General features: G+C 45.1%; 1 protein-coding gene across 2 annotated transcripts in view; it reads right to left on the bottom strand.

The window, feature by feature from the left end:
• ANGPT1 (angiopoietin 1) overlaps nucleotides 1–17,672 on the bottom strand; it is a 409,517-nt gene that overhangs the window by 314,986 nt on the left and 76,859 nt on the right. The window contains exon 1 of one of the 2 annotated variants that reach the window (XM_088450786.1): nucleotides 10,849–10,921. The exons of the other annotated variant lie outside the window; for it this stretch is intronic. The gene's annotated coding sequence lies outside the window, so the exon portion shown is untranslated. Of the gene's footprint in view, nucleotides 1–10,848; nucleotides 10,922–17,672 lie in introns of those variants that run through there. 2 annotated transcript variants of the gene reach the window in all.

The following is a 17,672-nucleotide window of genomic DNA, read 5'->3' as shown; positions in this document are numbered from 1 at the left end:
TTATTCGGGTCTCGCGCATGCGCACGACGGAGCCGCCTCCGTCGTGCGCATGCGCACTTGGGCAACATCGACCCGCTTGCTCAGCGCTTGCGAGCGGGTCTGAATCAGGCCCAAAATATTGTTTTTCTCTATGTTGAAAAGATTGTAGTGAATGAGGGGCCTATTCATCAATACTAAAATAACGTTTTTAAGGACATTTTCCTTAAATAACTTTATTTTAGTATTCATGATGACACTTAGCACAGGAGATAACACTGATATCTCCTTGCTAAGTCCCTCTGCGTTAATTTCCACACTTCCTATACATTAGTACATTAGTATGGGTACATTTTACATTAGTATGGGGATATGGAAACTATGTTATACATCAAATTCCGAAAATTATGTATTTTCGGAATTTGATGGAGGTACTATTCGCCACTGTGAGGTGGCGAATAGCAGGTGAGACTTACCTGTGTCAGTGTGGACAGGCCCCCCGCAGCTCCCTCCAGCGCTCTGGTCCCTCCTCTGGCTCCGGTGGTTGCTCGCACACTGTGATCTCCCAGCAGAACACAATAAAGTTTAAAAAAAAAAAGAAAAACGTTTTGTTTTTTTTTCTAAACTGTACTGTGGTGTGCTGGGAGACCACGTGTCAGACCAGCAGCACAAAGCTGGAGGCTGCTGCGCGGGCAGGTAAGTGCGGGACGGGGGGGAAGTGAGCGGAGGGGGTGAGGGAATCGGGGGTTGGGGGGGCACGCAAACTTGCCGCTGCTGTAGGCAGTGCTGCGCATGCGTTGTGGTTTACAAATGTAACAGCGCATGCGCAGCACGGATTACAGCTGCGGTAAGTTACAGTAGATAGGGGAAAAGTATATTTCCCGAAAAGCTGTCATCGCAAAAATGACAGCTTTTCGGAATAGATAGTTATGGGGAGGAGGAATGATGATTTCCTACGGTAATTAGGTGGAACTCCATGCAAGTTCTATACCTAATTACCTCCATCGATTTTTAAGGTACGATGAATAGGCCCCTGAGTGATATAAGGAGGGGTGAAAGGTAGAGGGACCAGGGCTTAAATCACACCCCTCCCCCTAACCCCAACCATACCTTCGTAGCACCATGTAAATAACCAAGATTTTTAGGAATAATTAAAATTACAGCTACTTTTGGCATACTGTACTGTAGTTGGTCATTTCACAAATGTAATTTACATACATGCAAGACACATAACTACCATTTAAGACATCTGCAGTAAATATATGTCAAAAACCAAATCCTTACAAATTGAAAATAATCCCTATTTTAGCAAGTAGGATTTTATTTCATATGGCAATGTAAACGATTTAATATAAATAGAGGCTGCTCAGATCAACTTAGTAGTCTTTTACAAGGTGCTTGAAAAGGTAGCGGTTTAATTAATTTAGACTAGAAAAGAGAAAAAACATTTATTTTTTTCTAGTGTATGTAGGAGATTTATCAAAGCTTGGAGAGAGATACAGTGGAGAGAGAGAAAGTACTGTACCAACCAATCAGCATCTAACTGTCATTTTTCAAACACAGCCTGTATATGACAGTTAGGAGCTGATTGGTTTCTCTCTTTCTACTTTATCTCTCTCCAAGGTTTGATACAAGTCCCCCAATGACTTTATATGCAAATGCTTTGGGAATAACCAGTTATTCACAATTTAAGGGGACCAAAAGCTTCTGTCTGCTGTATCTCCCAGGAAAATGTGTTTTTTTCTTGCCCAACGCTATAACTACACTGCAGATCTTATGTGGTATCTAAGGGCCTGATCCAGACCCAGACGCTATTTGCGGCCGCTCGCTGGCTAAAAGGGGCCGGCTATTTAAATCATGCGCTCGTACTGCGTCGCATAAAGCCGCCCACTAAATAATAGCGAGCGGCCGCACTATGCGCTCGCACCTGTATAAAGACGCCCCTTTGCTGCTCGCAACACACGTCATCTCCGGCAGTTGTAGGATTAATCAGGAACATTGATAGCCATCGGAGCTGCTCGTAGCCTTTTCCCACCACAACATTGCGAGCAGTTCAGGCTAAAATACAACCCAGTCACGTGTGTAATGATGCAACTTTTCCAATTATGCACACCCATTAAACGCCGTTCTGACGGTCGGGCACGCCTGCGTTCGCACATCCACACCCCTGTTTACAAGCACCTTCCCCTGTTACCACCCACAAACGGCACTATCTGTCACTCAAAATAGCGGCCCGACTGCGGGCTACCGGCGAGCACTTTCCCATCGTAATGACTGGGTCGCGACTCATATGCATGCGCAGATTGCGAAAAATCGCTCAATGCGAGCGCAGCATAGCGTCCGGGTCTGAATCAGGTCCTAAGGTCAAGAAAAATAAAGCTGATTGGAATTGTTGTCGCAAAGGTGGATCTATAAGTGAGACGCTGACAGAGAAGATTCCGGAAGGACTGAATTTACCTCATAGTCCAACTAGATTCCAAGGTTCAAAACAATAAAAAATGATGGTGGTTCGATTTGTTATTTCCTTTCAGCTTTCTTAGGTGACTTTTTTCTGTTTGGGGGAAGATTTCATTAATGACCTAAAACGGAAAAGTTGAGGTGTTGCCGATAGCAACCAAATGAGATTCTAGTTATCATTAGATTGTAGGCCTGTTCTGCTTCACAACTTTATTCTTTACAAAACATCCATTTATGTAAAAAAAAACTGCTGTTTTTCTTCTGATAAAAGTAATCATTGTCTGGTCCCCACGGATTGCATATTAGCTGCCATTTTTGAAAAGGGAAAAATCTCTAGACTACAGTGAGGGCAGCGGCCTATCTATAATGGATGCAGAGTGTGCGGTGCACACAGCATACCATGCACCCATACATTATATTCACTTCTCACCTCTCCGGAGTCCAGCATCAGCACTGCAGAAATCACTGGGAAAATGGCACGGCTGCCATTTTACCGAAGATTTTCACATGCACAGTAGAAAAATCATGGGAAGCATGGCCCCCATGTTCCCAGAGACCTGCACATGCAAAGTACACTCTGGTACAGTTCTAGAGTTTACCTGCAACTGCATTGAAAGAGGGGGGGTCCACAGGAAGGCTGTATATGGGTCCCTACTAGGGGTGTGCACCGGCCACTTTTCGTGTTTTGTGTTTTGGTTTTGGATCTGGATCTTTCTTCGTGTTTTGGATCTGGATTGGTTTTGCCAAAACCACCCTTCCGTGTTTTGGGTTCTGGGTTTTGTGTTTTGGATCTGTATTTTTTTGAAAAAAAGCATAAAAACAGCTAAAATCACAGAATTTGTAGGTTTTTCTGCTCCTATGCTATTATTAACCTCAATAACCTTAATTTCCACTCATTTCCAGTCTATTCTGAACACCTCACACCTCACAATAGTGTTTTTATGTCCAAAAGGTTGCACCGAGGTAGCTGGATGACTATGCTAAGCGACACGAGTGGGCGGCACAAACACGTGACCCATCTAGGAGTGACACTGCAGTGGCAGGCAGGATGGCAGTTAGAAAAACTAGGCCCCAAACTGTACATAATGCAAAGAAAAAAAGAGGTGCAAGATGGAATTGTCCTTGGGCCCTCCCACCCACCCTTATGTTGTATAAACAGGACATGCACACTTTAACAAATCAATCATTTCAGCGCCAGGGTCTGCCACACAACTGTGGCTGAAATGATTGGTTCGTTTGGGCCCCCACAAAACAAGCTGGCAATTAATGTGTCCCTGCACAAACTGGCTCTACGGAGGCAAGATGTCATCCTCATCCTCCTCATCCACCGATTCCTCACCCTCTTCAGTGTGTACATCCTCATCCTCACAAAGTATTAACTCGTCCCCACTTGAATCCACCACCACAGGTCCCTCTGTACCTTCTGGAGGCTGGTCTCCCTGGAAGAGCTGATAATTCATTTTGATGAACATCATCTTCTCCACATTCTGTGGAAGCAACCTCCTACGCCTTTCGCTGACAAGGTTCCCGGCTGCACTAAACACTCTTTCGGAGTACACACTGGAGGGGGGGCAACTCAGGTAAAATAGAGCCAGTTTGTACAGGGGCCTCCAAATTGCCTCTTTTTCCTGCCAGTACAGGTATGGACTGTCTGACATGCCTACTTGGATGCTGTCACCGATGTAATCCTCCACCATTCTGTCAATGGTGACAGTATCATATGCAGTGACAGTAGACATGTCAGAAATTGTTGCCAGGTCCTTCAGTCCGGACCAGATGTCCAAACTTGGTCCTGCCTGCCCTGCATCACCGCCAGCGGGTTGCTTAGGATACCTAAGTTTTTTCCTGGCAGCCCCAGTTGCGGGAGAAAATGAAGAAGGAGCCGTTGACGTGTCACGTTCCGCTTCAGCTGACAGTGTGTTCACCAGCAGGTCTTTGCACCTCTGCAGGCTTGTGTCGGCCGGAAAGAGAGACACCACATAGGCTTTAAACCTAGGATCGAGCACGGTGGCCAAAATGTAGTGGTCTGATTTCAACAGATTGACCACCCTGGAATCCTGGCAAAGCGAATGAAGGGCTTCATCCACAAGTCCCACATGCCGAGCGGAATCGCTTCGTCTTAGCTCCTCCTTCACTTTCTCCAGCTGCTTCTGCAAAAGCCTGATGAGGGGAATGACCTGACTCAAGCTGGCAGTGTCTGAACTGACTTCACGTGTGGCAAGTTCGAAGGGCTGAAGAACCTTGCACAACACGGAAATCATTCTCCACTGCGCTTGAGTCAGGTGCATACCCCCTCCTTTGCCTATGTCATAGGTGGATGTATAGGCTTGTATGGCCTTTTGCTGCTCCTCCATCCTCTGAAGCATATAGAGGGTTGAGTTCCACCGCGTCACAACCTCTTGCTTCAGGTGATGGCGGGGCAGGTTCAAGAGTGTTTGCTGGCGCTCCAGTCTTCGGCACGCAGTCGCTGAATGGCGAAAGTGGCCAGAAATTTTTCGGGCCACCCAAAGCGTCTCCTGCACGCCCCTGTCGCTTTTCAGAAAATTCTGCACCACCAAGTTTATTGTGTGAGCAAAACATGGGACGTGCTGGAATTTGCCCAGATGTAATGCCCGCACAATATTGGTGGCGTTGTCAGATATCACAAATCCCCAGGAGAGTCTAAGTGGGGTAAGCCACTGGGCGATGATTTCCCTCAGTTTCTCTAAGAGGTTGTCGGCGGTGTGCCTCTTACTGAAACCGGTGATACACAGCGTAGCCTGCCTTGTAACGAGCTGGCGTTTCTGAGATGCTGCTACTGGTGACGCTGCTGCTGTTGCTGCGTAAGGTGATACATCTACCCAGTGGGCTGTCACAGTCATATAGTCCTTAGTCTGCCCTGTTCCACTTGTCCACATGTCCGTGGTTAAGTGGACATTGTGTACAACGGCATTTTTCAGGACACTGAGGACACTTTTTCTGACGTTTCTGTACAGTCTCGGTATCGCCTGCCTAGTGAAGTGGAATCTAGACGGGATTTGGAACCGGGGACACACTACCTCCATCAATTGTCTAAATCCCACTGCACTAATGGCGGATACCGGACGCACGTCTAACACCAACATAGCAGTCAAGGCCTCAGTTATACGTTTTGCTTCAGGATGACTGCTGTCGTACTTCATCCTCCTCGCTAAGGACTGTTGGAGGGTCAATTGTTTAGTAAAAGTAGTGGTGTTCCTACTTCCTCTCTGGGATGATGAACGACTCCCAGCAGCAGCAGCAACAGCAGCAGCGGCAGCAGTAGGCGTAGCAATGCAGGATCCTCCGGAGGAATCCCGGATAGGAGAGTCAGTCATGCCAGTGATATGGCCTGCAGGACTACTTCCGATCCTGACTAAGGAGGAAATTGACGAGGAGGGAGTTGACGGTGTGGTTTGCAGGCGCTTGGATACAACAGGACAACGGGATTTAGGTGTCCCTGGACTGCTTACGGTCTGAGCCAAAGTTTCTGAACTTGACAGTAACTTTTTATGAACGCGCTGCAGGTGCCGTATAAGGGAGGATGTTCCTAGGTGGTTGACGTCCCTACCCCTACTTATTTCACCTTTACATATGGTACATATGGCAAGACAGTTGTTGTCCGGATTTGGATAGAAATATTGCCAGACCAAAGAGGTGGAATGTTTGGTCTTCTGCCCAGGCATGACCGTGATGGGCTTTTTCATCCCACGGACAACAACTGTCTCCCCCGGAGCCTGATTTAAACAAACCACATCACCATCAGAATCCTCCTCGCCAACTTCCTCCTCAGCGCCAGCTACACCAGTATCCTCATCCTGTTGTACTTCAACAGTGACATCTTCAATTTGCATATCAGCAAGTGGACTGTGGGTGCTCCTTTCAGCACTTGCAGGGGGCGTGCAAATGGTGGAAAGAGCCACCTCTTCCCGTCCAGTGCTGGGAAGGTCAGGCATCGCAACCACCACCACACTTGGACTCTCTTTGGGGATTTGTGATATCTTCTTAGAAAGCACAGTTCTTCGCTGTGCTTTTGCCAGCTTAACTCTTTTGATTTTTTTAGTGGGAGGAGTGCTTCCATCGTCATGTGAAGCTGAACCACTAGTCATGAACATACTAGGGATCGACCTTAGCCGTTCCTTGCCACTCCGTGTCGTAAATGGCATATTGGCAAGTTTACGTTTCTCTTCAGCTGATTTAAATGTCTTTTTCAAGGTCATTTTCCTGAACTTTGCCATTTGGGATTGTATGTGCCCTCTACTATGACATTGGGCATCGGCCTTGGCAGACGACGTTGATGGCATGTTATCGTCTATGTCATGACTAGTGGCAGCAGCTTCAGCACTAGGAGGAAGTGGTTCTTGATCTTTCTCTATTTTATTTTTATCGGAGAAAGTTTGGTCCTCCATTTATGTTATATCGATTTGATATATACGTGCGGCTAAACACAGAAAATAAATTTTTTTTTGGTTCGGACTGGAGTGTACTTTGTGGGTTACAGCACCCTTTAACGGTCAAGCCAGCCGGCCCTTTACTTATGACACAGGCGCACTCTTGGCACTACTTTGTTGATGCACGTGCGGCTACTGCGCACACAATTCACAAACACAGAAAATAATTTTTTTTTGGTTTGGACTGGAGTGTACTTTGGGGGTTACAGCACCCTTTAACGGTCAAGCCAGCCGGCCCTTTACTTATGACACAGGCGCACGCTTGGCACTACTTTGTTGATGCACGTGCGGCTACTGCGCACACAATTCACAAACACAGAAAATAATTTTTTTTTAGGTTTGGACTGGAGTGTACTTTCGGGGGTTACAGCACCCTTAACGGTCAAGCCAGCCGGCCCTTTACTTATGACACAGGCGCACGCTTGGCACTACTTTGTTGATGCACGTGCGGCTACTGCGCACACAATTCACAAACACAGAAAATAATTTTTTTTTTGGTTTGGACTGGAGTGTACTTTCGGGGGTTACAGCACCCTTAACGGTCAAGCCAGCCGGCCCTTTACTTATGACACAGGCGCACGCTTGGCACTACTTTGTTGATGCACGTGCGGCTACTGCGCACACAATTCACAAACACAGAAAATAATTTTTTTTTTGGTTTGGACTGGAGTGTACTTTCGGGAGTTACAGCACCCTTAACGGTCAAGCCAGCCGGCCCTTTACTTATGACACAGGCGCACGCTTGGCACTACTTTGTTGATGCACGTGCGGCTACTGCGCACACAATTCACAAACACAGAAAATAATTTTTTTTTGGTTTGGACTGGAGTGTACTTTCGGGGGTTACAGCACCCTTAACGGTCAAGCCAGCCGGCCCTTTACTTATGACACAGGCGCACGCTTGGCACTACTTTGTTGATGCACGTGCGGCTACTGCGCACACAATTCACAAACACAGAAAATAATTTTTTTTTTGGTTTGGACTGGAGTGTACTTTCGGGGGTTACAGCACCCTTAACGGTCAAGCCAGCCGGCCCTTTACTTATGACACAGGCGCACGCTTGGCACTACTTTGTTGATGCACGTGCGGCTACTGCGCACACAATTCACAAACACAGAAAATAATTTTTTTTTTGGTTTGGACTGGAGTGTACTTTCGGGGGTTACAGCACCCTTAACGGTCAAGCCAGCCGGCCCTTTACTTATGACACAGGCGAACGCTTGACACTACTTTGTTGATGCACGTGCGGCTACTGCGCACACAATTCACAAACACAGAAAATAATTTTTTTTTGGTTTGGACTGGAGTGTACTTTGAGGGGTTACAGCACCCTTTAACGGTCAAGCCAGCCGGCCCTTTACTTATGACACAGGCGCACGCTTGGCACTACTTTGTTGATGCACGTGCGGCTACTGCGCACACAATTCACAAACACAGAAAATAATTTTTTTTTGGTTTGGACTGGAGTGTACTTTCGGGGGTTACAGCACCCTTTAACGGTCAAGCCAGCCGGCCCTTTACTTATGACACAGGGGCACTCTTGGCACTACTTTGTTGATGCACGTGCGGCTACTGCGCACACAATTCACAAACACAGAAAATAATTTTTTTTTAGGTTTGGACTGGAGTGTACTTTCGGGGGTTACAGCACCCTTAACGGTCAAGCCAGCCGGCCCTTTACTTATGACACAGGCGCACGCTTGGCACTACTTTGTTGATGCACGTGCGGCTACTGCGCACACAATTCACAAACACAGAAAATAATTTTTTTTTTGGTTTGGACTGGAGTGTACTTTCGGGGGTTACAGCACCCTTAACGGTCAAGCCAGCCGGCCCTTTACTTATGACACAGGCGCACGCTTGGCACTACTTTGTTGATGCACGTGCGGCTACTGCGCACACAATTCACAAACACAGAAAATAATTTTTTTTTTGGTTTGGACTGGAGTGTACTTTCGGGGGTTACAGCACCCTTAACGGTCAAGCCAGCCGGCCCTTTACTTATGACACAGGCGAACGCTTGACACTACTTTGTTGATGCACGTGCGGCTACTGCGCACACAATTCACAAACACAGAAAATAATTTTTTTTTGGTTTGGACTGGAGTGTACTTTCAGGGGTTACAGCACCCTTTAACGGTCAAGCCAGCCGGCCCTTTACTTATGACACAGGCGCACGCTTGGCACTACTTTGTTGATGCACGTGCGGCTACTGCGCACACAATTCACAAACACAGAAAATAATTTTTTTTTGGTTTGGACTGGAGTGTACTTTCGGGGGTTACAGCACCCTTTAACGGTCAAGCCAGCCGGCCCTTTACTTATGACACAGGGGCACTCTTGGCACTACTTTGTTGATGCACGTGCGGCTACTGCGCACACAATTCACAAACACAGAAAATAATTTTTTTTTAGGTTTGGACTGGAGTGTACTTTCGGGGGTTACAGCACCCTTAACGGTCAAGCCAGCCGGCCCTTTACTTATGACACAGGCGCACGCTTGGCACTACTTTGTTGATGCACGTGCGGCTACTGCGCACACAATTAACAAACACAGAAAATAATTTTTTTTTGGTTTGGACTGGAGTGTACTTTCGGGGGTTACAGCACCCTTTAACGGTCAAGCCAGCCGGCCCTTTACTTATGACACAGGCGCACGCTTGGCACTACTTTGTTGATGCACGTGCGGCTACTGCGCACACAATTCACAAACACAGAAAATAATTTTTTTTTAGGTTTGGACTGGAGTGTACTTTCGGGGGTTACAGCACCCTTAACGGTCAAGCCAGCCGGCCCTTTACTTATGACACAGGCGCACGCTTGGCACTACTTTGTTGATGCACGTGCGGCTACTGCGCACACAATTCACAAACACAGAAAATATTTTTTTTTTTGGTTTGGACTGGAGTGTACTTTCGGGGGTTACAGCACCCTTAACGGTCAAGCCAGCCGGCCCTTTACTTATGACACAGGCGCACGCTTGGCACTACTTTGTTGATGCACGTGCGGCTACTGCGCACACAATTCACAAACACAGAAAATATATTATTTTTTTAGCACTTGGGGGGAGCACCCCTGATGGACAGAGCACCCCCTGGACAACACTACAGCACCCCTTTAGGACTGGGACACTGCACAGGACTTTGGAACTGACTGCACAACACAGTCCAGCCAGCCCCTATGGACTTTGAAGTAGTGGACACAGCCCCTATTAACAACAGCAGCACAGCACAACACAGCCAGCCCCTATGGACTTTGAAGTAGTGGACAACAGCAGCACTACACTACACTACACTACACAGCACTAACTCCCACCCTCCCTCTTCACTGTCCACAGCCGAGTGAGAAAATGGCGCCGACGCGGGTACCTTATATAGGATCCAAAACCCGCGAGACTCGGAAGGCGGGATGATGACGTTTTGCCTCGATGTCAGATCCGAGTCAGGCGGGAAAAGTCGAGCCTGACTCGGATCGGACTCGGATCGGGGGGGCTCGGGGGGGTTCGGATTTCAGAAATCCGAACCCGCTCACCCCTAGTCCCTACTGATATGACCTACTGATGTAGAACCTGGGAGGTTTCAATATGGAGCTTGATCCACACAGAATGTCATTAACCAGGCTTGCAGGTTTATTGGTAACAGCAGTAACACACACAGTGATAACACGAGTAGTCACTAGCAGTATATACAGCAATGTGTGTGCAGTACTATGACGCTCTAACACATTGGCGTGCGCCCTGTTGCGCATGCGTAGTGCCAGTGGCACCTCAGGTCAAAGGTTGCGCCTCCGGCTGACTCCAGGTCCTAGTGCCCAGATTGTACTGCAGAGGTGAAGGAGACACCAATAGCCAACAATAACAGAACTAAATATATAAAGTGCAAGTATGTTCTGACAGTACCAGAGGAGTGGTAATGAAGTCAGCAATATTTTGCATTAGAGCTAAATAATATACAGTATGTCACTGACCTGTCTAATGCAGAATACTACTCGAGTGTTTTCGTCTTTTGCATTTCATTTTAAAATTGCTGTCAAATTCTGAGCATTAGACTGACAGGTCCTGCTCTTGCAGCACAGAGATTTCCAGCTTGGCATGGTCTCCGTGCTAGCTTGTGTGAAGAGGACACAAGTTTTTTTAGAGTGAGGGTCTTGTATAATCTGTGGAAAAAAAATGCCAAAAATGTAAACATCCTACAGGACTTGGGAAGTCGTGAATGCAAAACAATTACGGTCAGTACGACGACAAGAAAAAAAAAATAATGGTATTAGATAGGCAGGGACGGGGCTTGGGGGTAAAGCATTAAATGTGCAAGCAATTATGAACTTGGCACGGTAGCCCTGTTTATTTTAAGCTCTCTCTGGCTGATTTGTATGAGGATGTTTACTTAACCAGGCCCTATAAAACATGCTGAGGAATATCACTGGGACCAGGGGACTGTGAGACAGCTTCAATTGGCAAAGAACAGGAGCAATCAATTCAAGATAGCAGATCACACATATGTCTGCAGAGAGGACCTGAAGGTGTCTTATCTCTTTTACTGCTTGAGCTGTTTAAAGCCTTCGTTCATGAAAAGCAGTGATAGCCGTGCAGACTGGCAGGCTGTATCTGATATTGGACGCGCGATGGTGGGAACCATTCCAGACTGTTTTGCATTTCCAACCCTATTGTGACCTAAGCCCCGAAAGAGTTATACTTACTATTTGAAGGAAATCTCACGCTGAGACCGCCTAAACCCTAAATCCTTCTCTGTCCAGCTTAAGCATGCAACTCATTTATAATGAATGCACTGCGGACCCTGCACCGTTCCACTGCTGAGCGCAACAGGGTTCTGTCTTGTTGAACTGACAGCAGTAGATGGAATTGATCAGTTCGGCTTGTCAGAAGTCTATTTAAGAAATAAGCATCTACCGGGACCAGAAGTCATATTTTAACGCAGTGATAAAAGTGACACTTTTTAGCATTTTTCCAGGTTTTTTATTTTAACACTTATGTAATCGCTACGCCGCCCGAGAGACACTCATCATCTCTGGAGCTCATGTGTAGGACATACGCAGAATGGGAAGCTCTGCCTGAGCTTCCAGATCCCTGTTTATACAATGAAACAAAATAAATCATTAATAAAAAATGTTTAAGTTGTATCGTATAGAAAAATCAAACAATGTTTTCAGCTATAGTGGTTAACGGGGGCATCGACTACGGAGATGGGCATCGAAACCGGTGGTTGGCAATCATCTATATTCACAATTCTGTTGTAATACTTTTTCATTTCGATGCAGAGATTGCGATGGTTGCCCTTATCACATGCTTATTTCCGATGGCTCATCTGATAGTTAAATACGTCCATTCAGCTGCTAACATACAGCATCCACTGCGCCTGCACAAAATGCCTGCCAGTTTTCTGGCATCCCATCAAGGTTAGAATACCGACACTTGTTGGTCAGTATTCTAATGTAACCCTGGTTAAGAGTTGAAAGAAATACAGTTTTGATAGACACATATTCTGAGGTAATATGTGTACATGGGTTGACAAATTTTATATATGACATATGTGTATGGTTGTATATTGAGGTGGGACATGCCTGATTCGTTCATTCTTTGAGAAATAGCCTGTAGTAAAGGATATGTGTGTACAATTTGTGAGAAAAAAAAAAGCATATATGTTTTATGTATTTATATGACAGTTTATGTGGTACTCTTTTCTCTGAGGTAAAAGTATGCCCCAGTTTATGAGATGCACATGCGCTGTAGAAGAAGTGGCGGAGTGATATGGCTGGGAGTGATTTGGTTCCTGTCAGGAAAAGAGGGGCTGGTTGGATAGAGGTATATAACAGCTGTCAGCAGCAGCTGGCAGTTAGTCAGGAGTTCCCTTCCTTGGCTGCTCACACCCCCTTGTGCCCTGCCAGGCACAGAGGGGTGGAGCCGGAGAGGAAGAATGTCACAGCGGGAGCTGTGACAGCAACTGCGGCTGACAAGCTGCCAAGAGACTATAATGCTACCATTGAAACCCTCTAAAGGGCCCATAGCAACCAATCATCGTTTGTCATTTTATGGCTGCGGTACAAAATATGTCGACACTAAGAATGTCGACACTGGAATAGTGACATGGTCTGAATGTATTAAATCCTTTTTATAGGCAACCTGTACCAAATATATGACTATTGCGCATTACTTTTGCAAGCTGTCCGTTTTGCTTGGAACAACTGTTGTCTCATTTTTCCTTTCCCTGCCATCCTATAAACTGCTAAATTGCAGTGTAAAGGCCTGCAAGTCTCCAGTGCTCGCACAATTCTCAGACACTTTGTGAAACCACCTCCAAGTAGCTGGTGCTAGAACCTAGCTAGACTTGTACTCAGTGCATTAGAAAATTCAGTTAAAAGTCAACTACAAGATGTTTGAAAGAGCAGCAGGTTGAAGTCTAGAACAGTATACAAAGCTAACACCCGCGCAGCTCCTGTAAGCATCTTGTGTGAGATGGGCTGTCATTAGCGATATCCACACACGTGAGAGAGGAAGGCCCTGGAGGCAGCACTGCCTGGCCTGCTGCATCCGGGCCGGGTGTAAGCACCAGCGGCATCTCAAAGAAGGGGCCAGTCGTGAGCTAGTCACAGCTCGCGGAACGGTAGCCAATCAGGAGCGGCCGCCCCTGATTGGCTGCTGCTCCTTAAGCTGTAATGTGATTGGCTCGCAACCGGTGAAAAGGTAGTGTTGTGGTTTTCTGCAGCACTTTACAGATATGTCTCCATGTGCCATCTATCTTCACCTTCGAAGTCCACTCTGCCTCCACCTTCATGTTGCAGCCAACTGGGACCACCCATTACAAGATCTCTATTTTCGCCTATGCCTAGTGCCTAACCCTAGCCCCCTAGCCTTAACCCTCACCCTAACCACACTACTTATTGTTGGGATGCCGGCCGTTGGGATGCCGGTACCGGGATTCAGGTGTCAGGGTTCTGGTGCTGGCATTCTTAGCACTGGCATCCCGACTGTCTGGATTTTAGATACATCCCTACCAAAAGATCCCCCACACGAGACCCCTACTAAGCTCTAAAAATCATAAAACACTGCTCTCTTCCCAACATGCACCAGCCCAGCACCTGCGCAAATTGTGGCATTGTGCAGCCGCAGGTCGGGTAACCGTGGCCCAAACATTGTCTCCTGCACATCTGCCCCAAGGAGTATTCACACAAGAATCATCTGCTCGATCTTCTCCTGACCATGTGTCTTCCTGGCCACCGTCATCATAACCACTACACCTTTAAGACATCTTCTATAATTTAGCTGTTTTCCTGCATCTCTTTATTCCACGTTGAATTTAGTTTTAATTGATATCTGGGAAATAACGAATCAAAGAAAAGACTTGTTTATCACTTGCTAAGTCATATGCCCAGGGCCAGGCACTGTGATCGAGTCAGTACGGAGACGGCACACATGGCATTAAGCTGACTTATCCCTTCCATTTCCAAACAAATAACGTGTGTAATTATTGACAGTACATTAGTTGCTGTAAAAAGCCCCTTTCTGTTTGCTTTCTACACCAGTTCTCTTTCCTGGAATGAATAAAATGTAAATATTTAAAAAAACAAAAAAATACGGAGACTGAATACTGAATGGAAGCTACAAGAATGTTCTCTAATTTCACAATAAATCTAAAAGATTTTAAACGGATACTGTAGCTAGTCCTAATCATTAACTCTGCTTTATTTATCTTTAGTGAACAAGAAACCGAAATTTGGCTCACATGGCATAGACCTGCCTACCCTCCCGATTTGGCCGGGAGCCTCACGATTTTCGGGTGCCGCTCCCTCCCCACGGGAAAAGCAGGCAATCCTCCCGGAAGCCACCAAACCTCCCGACCTCCCCCCAGAATAAACTAGAAACCCCCGTGGCGGGGGGGTGGTGACGCGATTTCGCACTGAATTGCGTCATCGTGGCCCCACCCCTGATTCACAATGCCGAAAATAACAGCATTGTGAAGAGGGGCAGGGTCACAATGGCCCCACCCCCAGCTCCACCCCCAATGTGACAAAAATGTTCAGGCACGCCCCCCGCTGTTAGCTGACAATCAGCTCCCTCCCGGAACGAGGGAGCTGATTGTCGGCAAGTATGGTCCCAGGATAGGTTCCAGTCCGTTGCGCTTTCATCATTGTGTACTGTACATATTGTACTGTTACCTGTTCCGCTACAGAAAGTCAGTGGCCACTCATACTGTATTAGGGAACAATAAGTGTTTTCAGACAAACAGACATGTCCGTAAATGGACAATGTGAATCTGAGTAATTTATATATTTTGAGGATATACAGTAGTAAAGTATAGGTTTCATTTTTGCCAGTTGTTATAAACTCATAACTCAGGTCTGCGATGAAGAAACTTTAATAACAAATTTATGTAATACTTATAGATTTTTGGCTTCTGAACACAAAAATGACTCCCGATTTTACATATCACATCACGTTTTTATGCAAAACGTGTATTTATGAATGTCATTTTTTTCAGATTCTTTAAAGTAATAAATGTATTCTGCCTACATTTATTATAAAACATTGTCTTAAATGAATTCAGTCGGTAGTATAGAACGTTGCAATTCAGTTCTCATCATAAAACTTCCCCCCGCCCAGTGCCAGATTAAGGTCCACATGGGCCTGGAGCTGAAATTTACAAAGGGCCCCTGCCTACTGTCTAAAGGAACATCGCGCACACACTACAACTACAAGGTGAGCTAGCGAAGGTGGAACCAAATACAACAGATGCAACACAGTTTTGCCCTGTGCCAGCTCTTTTTAACCCTTGCCTACCACCACATACACACTACACACACACTACACTACACTACAGTGAAGAACAGGGTGAACGGTTCCACCAAGACGTTAAAGATGTAGAAAGAAGATACCAGGGTCGTTGGGACATCAGCATGATGGCTGACTACTGCTGGATGATACACAGAGACGATACAGAAAAAGCTTATAAGCGAAAAGTGACAAAACGAAGTTTGAAGAAAAAAAAAACCAAGATACTAACAATGTTTTCAATATTTATGGTTTTGTTTCTATTATTGTTTGATTTTATTGTAATTTTATTATGTAATTAAGACAAAAACAGTGATATCATCTACACTTCTTCGTATTTCACAATAAATATGTCAAAAACAATTCAAATTCTTGTTTTTTTCTTAAAAATTTATGTATCCCCCTTATAGGCAAATGTGATGTGGTAATTTTTTTAAATTTACTATTTCTTGATGTGCACATGAGTATAACTAAGAATATAAAAGTATTATTAAAAAAAATTTCAATGACGTAAATTTCGCAGACCTGTGTAATCTATGATGATTAATATTGCTTTAAATAAAATCAGAAACTGCAAGATATATTTGCACAGTGTTATATATATTTTTGGAGAAGGGCTCTAATTTGCATAATTTTTATTCATGCAAATTAGGCCTGACTTTGCATTAATGGTGGCGTTCTGTTGCACGTTGTGCTCTGGAAATTATGGCAGTGAACTGGAGAGTGCGGCTGATAAAGGACCAGCGAGTTTGCACTTGGCGGGAAATGTTTCAGACCTTCTAGAGAGAAAAAGTGCCCATAGCAACCGATCATCATCTGTCATTTTATGGGTTTGGTACAAAATATGTCGACACTCAGAATGTCAACACAGCTATAGTGACATGGTCTGAATGTGTTAGTCCTTTTATAGGCAAACAGTACCAAATATATGACTATTGCATATTATTTTTGCACGTTGACCGTTTTGCTTGGAATACCTGTTTTCTCATTTCTCCTCTCCCCAATGCACATTTAGGGGCTGTTGCAGAGCCGCTGGGGTCTGCTCTGCAGACTGATCTTGCGTGTTCTCATACTGAGCAAGCTCTGTAGCTGAGCGTACGCAACTATGGGTGATTCACAGCTGCGCGCAACTCAGTCGCATTTCAACTTGTGGCTGACTGTGTGTGGTAATGGGTCGCTCACACAAAGGGTAAGTTTAGTGAGGGTGTCATGGGCAGTCAATGTTATTGTGGACTTTGCTGAGCTGCACAGAAATCCAGCTGATTTCACGGCTAGTGCGATCTGATGATGGTGATGGCTAAAAAAACAAGCGTATGGGTAATGCGCATGTGTCTGTAATCAGGCGAATATATCCACATTTGTTTCTGCAAAAACAATGCGGTCGTAAGTATGGCCATCTTGCTCTGAATAAGCCCTTTAATTATTTGTGCAGACTATCCTGTTGTTTGGTACAATAGCCAGGTAGATCTTGTAAATTTTTGTGCGCAAGGCAGAAAATAATATAATGCACATTTCCTACCATGATCCTCCTTTGTTACATTACTACAGCTAATTCAACTCATGACATAAACTCTTCATTCTTTCTTCCACTTATAAGAGTTTCTAGGGAAATCATGTATTTGTGTATATGTGAATGATATTTATTTATGTTGCAGATTTATATTTATACTGTATTTTACGCGCTTCATTTCTTTGTTTAAAATTACAAGGACAGATGTTAACATGCGAGAGCAATGACTATTTTATTTTTCTATTTTATTTTTTATAAAATTATTTGCCAGAAAGAAATTCACATAAATTTACCTCTGGTTTTCAAGTATGCCCTGTGTAGATCATATACAGTTTTTCTCCGTTACAGAAAAGGCAATTACAGATATATATGTGCTTATAATATGATATTACAGTTTTAAAATATCTTAGGCTGTAGGCAGATTTAAAAGCTGACAGCATCATCCAAGCTTATGTTGTATAATTTAAAAACACATGTTCTAACATTAGGAGCATTGTG

Source organism: Taudactylus pleione, unplaced genomic scaffold (assembly GCF_031769625.1).
Source record: "Taudactylus pleione unplaced genomic scaffold, aTauple2 ptg000524l, whole genome shotgun sequence".
NCBI lineage: Eukaryota > Metazoa > Chordata > Amphibia > Anura > Myobatrachidae > Taudactylus > Taudactylus pleione.
The sequence above is the reverse complement of the archived record's forward strand: the minus strand, read 5'-3'. Positions and strand labels throughout refer to the sequence as shown.